Genomic DNA, 11,975 nt, shown 5'->3' with positions numbered 1-11,975 from the left:
AACTTCACATAACGGGCATTTGTTCCAAGGCTTCAAAGAAAAGGAATGTTGATGTGTAGTCTTTTGAAGACCTCTAGAAATTTTGTAAACTGCTTGTCTAGATTGGTCTTTCGGAGTCTCTGAGGATAAGGTATCTTCACATGATGATCAATACTGATTGGTGGAGACTGTTGTTGTGGTGCAGGACTATCAGTAGCCTTCTTTTCTATTGACGTTGGAGTTGGTGCTGATTGATCTATAACTTCTTCATTGAATGGTTGTACCACATCAGGCCCATCATAATTCTTTCCACTCCTCAAGGAAACTGCTTTACATTGCTCTTTTCCTTTTGCCTCACTAGTGCTAGGTGAATTTCCTTGAGCTTGGTTTGCCACTTGAGTAGCCAATTGTTCCATTTGAGTTTCTAGAGTTTTAATAGAGGCTCTAGTTTCCATCATGAATTGGAGCAATAAATCAGCTTGGATATTGGAGCCACTAGGACTTTGTTGTTGGTTTTGTTGGGGCTGATTTCTCTGCTGGTAGAACCCCTGTTGGTTGTGCCCATAATTATTATTTTGGGAGTAGTTCCCAATGGCTTTTGCTTGATCCATTGGCAAATTATCCACATCTGCCTGACACTCTGAAAAGTGATGGTTGCCTCCACATATCTCACAAATAACTTGGGCTTGTTTAGCTTGCCCTGAAATCAGCTTTGTCAAGGCCTCAACTTGAGCTGTTAGCTTTGTGATTGCATCGACTTCTAACACACCAGCTACCTTCTTGGATTGACTCCTTTCAGTTGGCCACTGCTGATTATTTAGAGCCATCTCCTCCAATAGATCATACGCTTCATTAGCACTTTTTCTCATAAAAGCTCCGCCCGCTGCTGCATCTATCAGAGTTCTAGTGTTACCAACCAACCCGTTGTAGAAATTGTGAACCAACATCCACTTCTCTATACCATGATGAGGACATTTTCTGATTAGATCTTTAAACCTCTCCCAAGCCTCATGGAGAGATTCATTATCTTGCTGACAGAAGTTGTTTATTTCTCCTCTTAGCTTTGCAGACTTAGCTGGAGGAAAGAACTTTGACAAGAATTTTGTTGCCAGATCATTCCATGTAGCAATAGAATTCGGTGGCAAAGAATTCAACCAACTCTTGGCTCGTTCTCTGAGCGAGAATGGAAACAACCTCAATCTAATGGCATCGTCGCTAACTCCATTAACTTTAAAAGTTTCACAAAGTTCCATGAAGTTAGAGAGATGCAAATTAGGATCTTCGTAAGGAGACCACCAAACCGAACAAGACGCACCATTTTGAAGGATGGCGGGTTTGATCTCGAAGTTGTTTGCGTATCCATCGCCAGGTGGCCTAATACATGATCGCACTCCCGTCGAGTAGGGAGAATGTAATCTCTCAAGCTACGGCCATTAGCTTGATCTTCCACGGCCGCCTCCATTATTACCATTATTACGCCCATTGTTCCCAACATTATTGTTCACATTGGTACCATGATTTCGATGTTTCAGCTTGCCGAACTCTTCTTTGCCTCTTGTTCTTTCGATTCTTCCCGCAAGTTTTCTCAATTTCGTGATCAACTGGTAATATGACTGATTGTCCTTGACGGCGCATGCACTTAGGATTCCTGAAATAAATCAAGAAAATATTGCAAGAAAAAGGTTAGAAAAATCAGCAAGAGAAAATATACCAAAGTAGAAGTTAGTATAATTTTATGTAATATTAATCTTTAACAATTCCCCGGCAACGGCGCCAAAAACTTGTTGCTGTAATTTTAAACACTACGCAAGTATACGCAATCAAGTAGTAAATCTCACACAGGTGAGGTCGATCCCACAGGGAATTGGATTAAGTACTACTAAATTATACTTATGATTCTATTCGGTAAATCAAAAGCAATTATGATTTAAAAACAGTAAAATATGAAAGAAATTCAGAAAACTTAATAACACAATTTAAAGTTGAGCAAGATGAGGCAATAGGGAGGAGAATCCTGTTGTTGTTTACCCAAATTTGTTAATGATTAATTACTATCCTATTCTTGGAGTGAATGACAGATTATGAAATAACCTAGCTCCTTTCAGATCTTCTAGATTCTAAATCACATGTTATCTAATTAATTCCTTAATTAAACTAACATGAAATCAGCATTAAGTAATAATCTACTCGTCACATAAGTCATGTAAATACTTTCGTTTCACATAGAACATCGATTATCTTAATTTTAGCATTCTCAATTCTCACTTTTCAGATTTTGAATTGAGATCATAGAACATGCACAAGGTGATCAATCTTAAACATGAAATTAAACACAAATTAAGATAATTTCACACACAAGAATGGAGGAATGGTAATTAAACATTAACTAGGCAAAACATTAAACAACGATCATCATCCTCCCTAAATGGGAAATTTAGTTCAGAAACAAATCCATAACCATTCCTATAGCAATATTCAACATAAATAAATTAAAGAGGAATAAAGAAAAGAACTGTTGGAGAATGAATTCTGGATCTTCACTTGAATCTCTATGCTCTTCCTGCCGCTCTCAGCTGTGTTTTAGGGTTCCAAATCGCTCTCCCTGACTTCCAATCGAAGTTTTCTATTTATAATTGAAATTTAGGGTTCGATGGACGAAAATGCCCCTGGTCCGTACGGGATCTCGCCGCGGCCAAGCTTCCTCTCGCCGCGGCGAGAATTTGCCAATTTTAGGTGCTTTCTGTTTCTCGTAACTCGCCGCGGCGAGCCTCTTCATCGCCGCGGCCAGATATGGAAAAACTCAAAAATTAAGTTTTTCTTCGGCTCAGCACGTCTTTCAATGAATTTCTGCACCCGAGACCTCTTTTACTCCAAAGAACCTGAAAACATAGAAAACAAGCGTAATTCCATCCCAACACAGCTAAAGATGCACATAAATTGGATCCAAAACATAGGCTAAAAATAGCCTAACAGAAGTATTTTTCTAAGTTTTATTATTTTCGAAATTTGTATAGTTTTTATACTTTATTTTTCGAATACAATAAATATATTCTTATGGAAATTTTTAAGTTACTAATGAATTTAAATTAATACAACTTAAATTAATTTCCTTAATATTTATATTTAAAATTACTACTAAGATGGAAATAATTCATTTTATTTCAATCACCATCTAAGTATAATTTTATAAATATTATATTGAATTCTTATTTTTGAATTTTAATTCTAAATTTGATATTTAATGAATATATTTATTAGAATAATAAAGAAGATACATTTTAAACAATGAGCTTTATTATTATTAAGATATTCGATCTCCATTGTTGGTTTTACATCGCGTTTGTTTTAGTGAGTAATCCTCCCTAATGGAGGAACGTTCATTAGCAATTTCGCACTGTTTAATCTCGAAAGATAAGTAGTTTGTAAGTGTTTTATATGGTATGGATCACCCTAATGGTGGCGACCATATTTGACTTGCAAATTGCGAAACAATGGTAGTAGCTCATAAGATAGAATAGCCTTGACTCTCGCCTAAAACGGGACAACGCTAGATTCCAATCTTGATCGAATAAAAGGTTGCTAGAATGTTTAACATTTTAGATGAGCTGACAACTCTATTCAATAAATGGTAGCTTTGACTCTCGCCTAAACGGGACACTGATATCAGTTTGTTGAAAAACCTTAGAAATTATTTAGGATTGAATTTTTTTTAAAGTATTTTCACATGTCATTCCTACATGCTATGTGCTTATAATTTCTGAATTGATTTTGTGTTAAACCATTATTAATTTCTATTTGTTGATTTCTATTATTTTGTAGTATCCTGTATTATCATAATGAATCCCATGTTATCACTGTTGACTGAAAATAAGCTGAATGGATCTAACTTTCCTAAATGAAATGAGAACATTAATATTGCTCTCATAGGAGAAAGTGCCTTGTTTGTTTTAACTGAGTCGTCACCTGAAGTGTCGGGGGATAATGCATCCAAAGCTGTGAAAGAAAAGTATGAGCGTTGGCAGAAAGCAAATGACAAAGCTCTATACTTTATGCTTTCCAGCATGGTTGACACCCTCAAAACTCAGTTTTCTAAAACCGAAAAGGCTGCTGAAGTAATGACGAAGTTAAATGAGCTATTCGGTAAGGCATCACTTCAGTCTCGCTTTGACGCGACTAAGAAGTACATTAATGCACGGATGGAACCTCATCAAAACGTGCGTGACCATGTTCTCCTCATGGCAAGTTATTTCCAAGAAGCCCAGGATCATGGTGCTAAAATGGATAGTGCTACTCAAGTAAGCCTTATCTTGAATAGCCTGACTCCAGCATTTCTACCATACACATTAAATTATGTCATGAATAAGAAGGAAATAGACTTTCATGACTTAGTCAATGACCTTCAAACTTATGAAAATTTGATTGGAGGACCCAAGAAGAAAGGGAGTAAACCTCACAATCCTGGGAATGGAAATGGGACGATGAAACCTGAAGCAAATGTTGCCTCTGCTTCGAAACCCAAATCGAAGAAGAAGTGGAAGAACACCAAGAAGCGTGCAAAAGCCATGAAACACAAAAAGGCTGCTGCTTCTGGTGATGCTACACTTAAAGAAAAGTGTTTCTACTGCAATGAAAAAAGTCATTGGAAACCCCAGTGTCCTAAACTTCTTGCAACGAAACAAGGTATTTCTATTTATAAACTTTAAGAGTTTTAGTGAATTATTATCCAATTGGATTTATGATTCTGGACTAACTTTGTTTATTTGTTTTCTTCTTCTTATAGGCCAAGCTACTTGAACTCAGATGAGTTGGATCGGAAAGCTAGACCAAGGGTGAAATCGTCCAGATGAAGATGAAGCTCTTCAATTTTTTTTGATTTAATTGTTTTAGTTTAAAGACAATTTGGATTTCAAATTTTAGTTAGGGATATTTATCCCTGTTTTTCTCATATTGTTGCAATATTTTTTATTATTATTAATAAAGTTTATTTTAATTTTCGAATCAAACCATTGCAATTTATGAGATTGAGCTTCATTTACTTTATCTTCATCAACTATTACCACATTATATTTATATGTTTGTATGTGTAAGTGTTTTTATTATTGATGCAAATTCTATAATATATACAACTCTTCGTAGAGTTATATTAAATAAACATTAGAAATTATTTCTATGTTTATTAATAATTGTTAATTCTATTACAATTATTAAGAATTTGTTTAATAAAAGGATCTTTTGATCTGATAGGGGTGGAGAAAAGTTAAGAAAACTATGCAGTTCAACGATCTTTTATATCTACTGAACTCTGGATAGTATTCAACTCCACATAAACTCTATCACACTTAGAGAATCATGATCTTTACAACCTTTAGGGGTGAATCATAATCTCTATATACTTAGGGGTGGAGGTTGTCCACAGTACCCTATATGTATATACTTAGGGGTGGAGTCTATTCCACAATTCCCTATGTAACACATATTTTCTTTAAACATGGAAGTAATATAATGAGTTAGCTATTATCAATATAAATCATTGATCTTGATTGTATGTTCCATTTCGTTTTACTGTTGTAAGTAAAAGTTTGATACCTATAAAAGTTCTTTGATAAAGTTTCACACTACCTTAATTGAGTGGGAGAATTTTAAAATTCTATTCCCATCTTCATCAGGTTGATACTTGTGATAGGTACTTAAGAACACTACTGAAAAGCAAATCTAACCATACACATGGATAGGTATAACTTATCAGAATTATGAGAATAAGATAAAGAACTCTAGTTTAGTCTATTCGAATGACTTGAACCTAGAATTATTAATCCTCACAAAATTTATCGTATCTTAATTTTGATTACTTAATCTCTGGCATGTATTTTTCACTTCAAATACTAGTCTGCTATGTTGATGACTTAGTCTTAACTTAAAGTTTTAGACTAACACAAAAAAAAAAGTCACAACTAGATAACTCTCCAAACAATAAGAGGTTAAAAGTATTATTTAACCAGACATCTGCTATTGAGTGGGAGCTATCTGAGATGTAATCAAATAAGGAACATTAGAAGATATTCAAGAAAGATTTATGAAAGTGATCTATATGTTAGATATTAAGGAACTGTGTATCAGTTGTCCTTGTATCTCACCAACTCATTCGAAATTCTTGAGATGGTGATTACTTTGGGGGTGGAGGAGTTATTCTATAATAGTTCAAGCTCTACCAGAGAAGAATTATAACTTTGTAAATTTCGAAAATACCAGAAAGTTATGTTACTGAAGAAGAGTCTACACTGTATTATCTCAAGTACATATTTTAAAATATGAGAGATATGTCTTCTGTTAATTCAGATTTACTTTAAAACAGTAAAGATTTCAGTATCCCTTGTTGAGTAAAGCATATAGTAAAGAGTGTTTTATAAGTGTATTTATGAACTAGTTTCCAGAAGTTTGGGTGGATTCAAATATACTACACTTGATCTGAAGATCAAGACATCAGATTGACCTATTTGCATACTTTGTTTTATATTAGTGCAAGTGGGAGTTTGTTGGGTTTTATGCCCTAAATAAAACTCTTTACAATCTGATCAGTTATCAATATAAGAAATTTGAAGTGATTAATGTTTGCATGAATTTTACATGCTAATGGTTTAATATGTTTATTACATTTACACACAAAATCAGTTAAATCCAGATCATATGTTCATTCACAATTACAGTATCGTCAACACAGTGGAATGTGATTGTGATCATATGAATCAAAAGAATAAGTCCCTATTTCATCAGTGTTTTGATTTACACTAATGTGATAATCAACGATAATGTGTACTTACACTTGGAGTAAGTGTTATGTTCTTTCCAGGACATTAGTAAAGTATACTAGTTTCGAATGTATGGAGTATACATTGGACTGGACCGATATTGCAACTAAGTTAAGATATTACAAACTTACCGTTTTATATATATATCTTTCCAAGTCAATATCAGTAGTGGATCTTAAGATTAAAAGAATCTAAATCCTGATATGCTTGGGCTCAACTCAGGAGTACTATTCATGTTCTTTGATTTATTAGTTAAGCCTACTTTTGGGTCAGGGTGATACGTATATTTTGGGAACATGATAGTATGATTGAGTGGGAGTGCTGAACATAAATATAGAATCTATAGCTTCTACTGGTGTATAGAAGTCAAGTGATGATTCCCTTCAAGCTTAGCAAATCGAAGTAAATGGATGAGCTCTTGTTTAACTGACTAATTATTAGATCACTAAAAACCATTTACAGATAGCTAAGTGTTTTAAGGGGCAAATACAATGAGGGGTGAGAACGGTAAAATTATCCCATCTCGATGTAGATCATCTATATAGAGGATCTTTAAATCACAATAAGATTATAACAATGGTTAAATGAGATAGCATATTGATATCGTGGAACATATAATATGCTCTATATAGGTCTGAGAGTGCAATTCTAAGTTCTAAGAGTGGATTCAACGAAGAATTAATAAGTAGGAATTTACTTGGTAAATTTAGTTCACTTATTGGAAGCTCAGCATATAGATCCATGGTCCCCATTCTAGTTGAGAACATTCTGCTTGTAAGACTCATTAATTGATTCGTGATTGATCAATTATAATTCTAAAGTTAGACTATGTCTAATTTATGAATTTTCACTAAGCAGGGGTGAAATTGTAAAGAAAAGAGATTCTAGGTTTATTTATTTATTAATGGACTTTACATGTCTAGTTAATAATTAAATTAAATGATAATATTATTTAATAATCTATTTTAGTTATTAAATAATTAGTTTTGGGATTTAAAAGGTTAGAATTGGAAAATTGGTGTTTTTGAGAAAATAGAAATAAAATTTGTGAAAACTGCAAAATCAAGTGGGCCCATAAACTACACCATGGCCGGCCACTTGTTTGACTTTTTCAAATTGATATTTTTATTATTTTAATGTCAAATAATTCCTAACCTAAATCTAGTAGTTTCCTATAAATAAAAAGTGATGGCTCAGTCAAATCATAAGTTTTTATAACATCTTCTGACAGAAATTTCTCTCTTCAGAAAAACTGAGCCTTCCCTATTTTCTATACCTTGGCCGAAACCCCTCTTCTCTTTTCTCTTCCTAAATTTCGACCCTAGTGAAAGTGTAAGTGCCCACACACAGCAAGCAGTAACTCAATCATAGATTGGAAGACTGTAAAGGATCAAACTCAAAGAAGAAGGACATTCGGGCTCAGATCTTGATTATACTCTGCGACAGAAAGGATACAAGAGTTAGAGATCTGAGTGGAAGAAGACATTAATTCTGCTGCATCAATGTAAGGTTTTCTTAACTTTATATGTGTTTAATTTATCGTTTTAGAAAGTTCATATTTAGGGTGTTAAACAACATACTTGTGAGTAGATCTAAGATCCTGGTAAAATAATTTCCAACAATAAGTGTTAGAGGTTTTCACATATACCTCACGTACCGCCAACAGAACTTAGAATGATGACCTCGCCCTACCCATTTGCTATATGGGGGATTGACCTAATTTGGGCATTACCCACTGGGCGAGGAGGAGTTAAGCATGCGGTAGTAGTAGTCGACTTCTTCACTAAATGAACGGAGGCTGAGCCCCTCGTTTCCATAACCTGCAAGGAAGTCCTTGACTTTGTCGTCAAGAACATTATTTGTAGGTTTAGAATTCCCATGAAGATAGTATCCAATAACGTAACCTAATTTGATGGCGACTTGTTCACTGAATTTTACGAGATGAATAAAATTATCAAAAACTTCTCGTCAGTATCAAGGCCTCAGGTAAATGGACAAGTGGAAACCGTTAATAATACCCTAAAGGATACTATCAAGAAGAAGCTTGACGTTGCCAAAGGCAGATGGGTTGACAAGCTACCTCAGGTGCTCTGGGCACACAGAACTACCAAGAAGATAGCTACGGGACACACTCCTTTCTCGCTAGCATTTGGCTCGAAAGCAATGCTGCCTATTGAAGTAAACATATCGACTCACAAAAGAGAGTTTTATAATCAAGAAGAAAACCAGGAACTTTTAAAACTGTCCTTGCATTTACTTGAGGAAAAATGAACTGAGTCGCAAATCACCAACGTAGCATACCAACACCGAGTTACAAGATACTTCAACAAAAAAGTCAAGAAAAGACTATTCAATGTTGGAGACTTAGTGCTAAGATGAGTCTTTGCAAATACGAGAGATGCATCAGCAGGAGAGTTCAACCCGAATTGGGAGGGTCCATATGTCATCGAAGCAGTAATCGAAGTCAGAGTCTATAAATTGGCTTGACTCGATGGCTCGCTAATAAAGAACTACTGGAATGTAGAACATTTGCGACCCTACTACCAATAAATAAATGATGTAACTCGCATTACTGATGTAAACTTAAAACTTCAGTTACGAATAAAGAGAATCATTTATATTAAGTAATTACAAAATAAAAAATTCTTTAAAAATTACTTAAGGGGCATTTATGTATGACTAACCGAAATTCATCTGGAAATACATTGTATAATGCAAACCCGTCATTTCAATTTTTTTTTTTTTAAAATTCAAAGGTTCTCAACTAAACCTCTTTGATAGAAGGGGAGTCAAACCGTTATAACTCCCTGACCAAACCTTTTTGACGAGAAAGGGATCGAATAGTTATAACACCTTGATCAAACCTTTTTGACAAAGAAGGGATCAAACAACTATAATTTTTGATTTATAACCTATCTGACGGGAAAGGAAAATCAAAAGTTATAACTCACGTATAAAACTGAATACTAACGGTTCTCCCGAGCTAGGAAAGTACTAAACGAGGCATCACAACGCCTTGATAAAAGTACTTGAACCTAGAAAATAGATAGATAATATAACTATTCATACAAGCAAATTAAGAATATATAAAGTGATAAAATCATTAAAGTGTAATTAAGTTTCCTTAAGGCAGATTATAACTACAATAGCAAGGCAGAATTGACAACAGCTCGAAAATCAAAAAGTTTGGTAGATCACTAACTACTTAAACAAGAAGATTACGAGCAATGGAAAAACCCAAAAGTACTATACATTTGATCAAAATATAGTTGTTTATATTGTGAATAAAAACGTAAGCAAACACAATTGTATTAAGTTCAAATGAAAATAGTACAAGGCATTCAAGATAAGGAAAAACCTAAATTGGGTTACAAACTTGTCTTTACAAAAATACCACTAGGGGCTAACCACTAAGTCATCTTCCTAAACTAAGGATGAGGGGGGAAGCCGATAAACTCGAGAAAGACTGTCTGCAGATAGCTTGAAAAAGATCGTCTACACGTAGCTCGGAGAAAGACCGAACACACATCGCTTTAGAATGTTGGGTTTTATGCCCTAAATAAAACTCATTTCAATATAATCAGATTTACTTATTAATATAGATTAGAAATAACATTTAATGTTGCATGGTTCACATGATTTATTTCATGATTATATGTACATAATGTATAAATTCATCTGAAACCCTTTTCACATACTTGATCCTGTTTATTGTGTTGTCAACACAGTGGAAAGTAAACATGACTATGTGAATAAAGTTTCCTAGATTTATCAGACATAGGGTTTTACTGATATGATAATCTACAACAGAGTTTACTTGCATTTGGAGAAGTGCTATGTTCTTTCCAGAGCATTGGTTAAAGTAAAGCTCAGGTTGGATGCATGGAGTATGCATCGGAAGGGACCGATATTGAACTTTGACTTAGATTTATTAAACTTACCGTAATATCTATTCAAGTCAATATTGCCTAGTTGATCCTAGATCAAATGTTCTTAATCCTGTTATGATTAGGCTCAATCTTGAAAGGCTATTCGTGTTCTTTGATTTGTTAGTTAAGCCTACTTTTAGGTCAGGGTGATACGTATATTTTGGGAACACGGTAGTGCAATTGAGTGGGAGCGCTATCATAAACATGGAATCTATAGCTTCTATCTGGCGAATAGTAAGCAAAGGATGATCTCCTTCGAGCTTGACCAAACGAACATAAATGGTGGAGTACTCATTTCACATAAGCTGAAATATCATTTATATGGGGTCAAGTGTTTTAAGGATAAAATACATAGTAGGGTGTTACGGTAATCTAATCCATTTACAGTGTAGATCATTCATATAGAGGATCATTGATCAAATTAGGATTATAACAATGGATAACTAATGATGTGTCTATATGGTGGAACATATAGAGCATTCTATATAACTGAGAGTGCAATTCTAAGTTCTATGCGTGGATTCAACGAAGAATTAATACGTTACTGAATTTTAGTAATAAATTCTTGATCTACTTATTGGAAGCTCGGTTATATAGACCCATGGTCCCCGCACTAGTTGAGATAATATTGCTTGTAAGACTCATATAATTGGTTTTGATTAATCAATTATAATTCTCAAATTAGACTATGTCTATTTGTGAATTTTTCACTAAGTAAGGGCGAAATTGTAAAGAAAGAGTTTTAGGGGCATAATTGTTAATTATGATACTTTGTATGGTTCAATTAATAAATATGATAAATGACAATATTATTGAATAATTATTTATAGTTATTAAATAGTTAGAATTGGCATTTAAATGGTTGAATTAGAAAATTGGCGTTTTTGAGAAAATCAGATGCAGAAAAGGTAAAACTGCAAAATTGCAAAAAGTGAGGCCCAAATCCACTAAGCATGGCCAGCCACTTTTGTAGGCAATTTAAACTGATATTTTCATTATTTTAATGCCAAATAATTAAAACCTAACCCTAGTGGAATGCTATAAATAGATAGTGAAGGTTTCAGGAAAATTACACTTAAATTTTCTATTTTTCCTTCAGAGAAAAACCTGAGCCTTCTCTCTCCCTATCTTTGGCTGAACCCACTCTCTCTCTCTTCCTCATTGAGATTTCGAAATACTTAGTGTATGAGTAGTGCCCACACACAGCAAGTGATACCTCAATCATAGTGAGGAAGATCGTGAAGAAAGACTTTCAGCAAGA

The 11,975-nt window shown here is 34.2% G+C and overlaps 1 non-coding gene across 1 annotated transcript; it reads left to right on the top strand.

Moving 5' to 3' along the window:
- Nucleotides 1-936: 936 nt before the first annotated feature.
- On the top strand, nt 937-1,043 carry LOC115721543 (small nucleolar RNA R71). The gene has a single exon (XR_004012558.2). It is a non-coding gene; the product is annotated as a small nucleolar RNA R71 (small nucleolar RNA).
- Nucleotides 1,044-11,975: the final 10,932 nt, after the last annotated feature.

Source organism: Cannabis sativa, chromosome 4 (genome assembly GCF_029168945.1).
Source record: "Cannabis sativa cultivar Pink pepper isolate KNU-18-1 chromosome 4, ASM2916894v1, whole genome shotgun sequence".
Lineage (NCBI taxonomy): Eukaryota > Viridiplantae > Streptophyta > Magnoliopsida > Rosales > Cannabaceae > Cannabis > Cannabis sativa.
This window is presented reverse-complemented; position numbering and strand designations above follow the sequence as displayed.